This window comes from Morone saxatilis, unplaced genomic scaffold (genome assembly GCF_004916995.1).
Source record: "Morone saxatilis isolate NCDOM2014 unplaced genomic scaffold, NCSU_SB_2.0 Contig7, whole genome shotgun sequence".
NCBI classification, from domain to species: Eukaryota; Metazoa; Chordata; class Actinopteri; family Moronidae; genus Morone; species Morone saxatilis.
Genome location: NW_023340246.1, coordinates 4815613 through 4816263, shown reverse-complemented (window position 1 = coordinate 4816263; position 651 = coordinate 4815613). Strand labels below are relative to the sequence as shown.

General features: G+C 36.3%; 1 protein-coding gene across 1 annotated transcript in view; it reads left to right on the top strand.

The window, feature by feature from the left end:
* LOC118340943 (serine/threonine-protein phosphatase 2A 56 kDa regulatory subunit delta isoform-like) overlaps positions 1 to 651 on the top strand; it is a 10230-nt gene that overhangs the window by 9153 nt on the left and 426 nt on the right. The window lies entirely within an intron of this gene.

Genomic DNA, 651 nt, shown 5'->3' with positions numbered 1-651 from the left:
TAATTCCATATGTTCATTGGCATGCTCTTGGTTAGTGAAGATAGTAATATGTTCATGAATAAGGAAGTAAATAGAATGTATTAATAGTGTACCATTTAGCTTCTGATTCAAACGCAATCAGGAACAAATAATTAAGAAAATTATATCTAGGAAATAATCTAATATGATTAATATCAAATAATAACTGATTCGTTAACTCTGTTTCTTTGCTCAAGTATAATTATTTACTATATAGATCTTGTCTAAGAGCAAATACTTTTAGCTGTTTGGTAATTAGAACTTAGTTCCTGATTTGTTCCCACTGGGGTTACCACCTCCTCAACATTCTGGTCTTCTTCCACAGTGTTTTTAACAGGATTTTAATTGGCCTGCAGCCATTTCCTTACTGTGTTCTATCAGCGGCCAAGGCTCCTAATGTGCTGCTGTTTGCATTACTACTTGATGATGTTCTTTAAAGTGAACTTTTACCAAACAATTCAACAGGAAAGTCTCAGCATCACATCGATGCCCATGACAACACTCTAGGGAGGGAAAGTTTATTTGGGCTGCTTATGTCAACACCTGCAGTGTATCTTTTATGATCCTGTAAATCTTTACTGATTGCCTCCATCAGACAGGTCGTAGGTGGTGGAGTGGTGTGTGTGTGTGTGT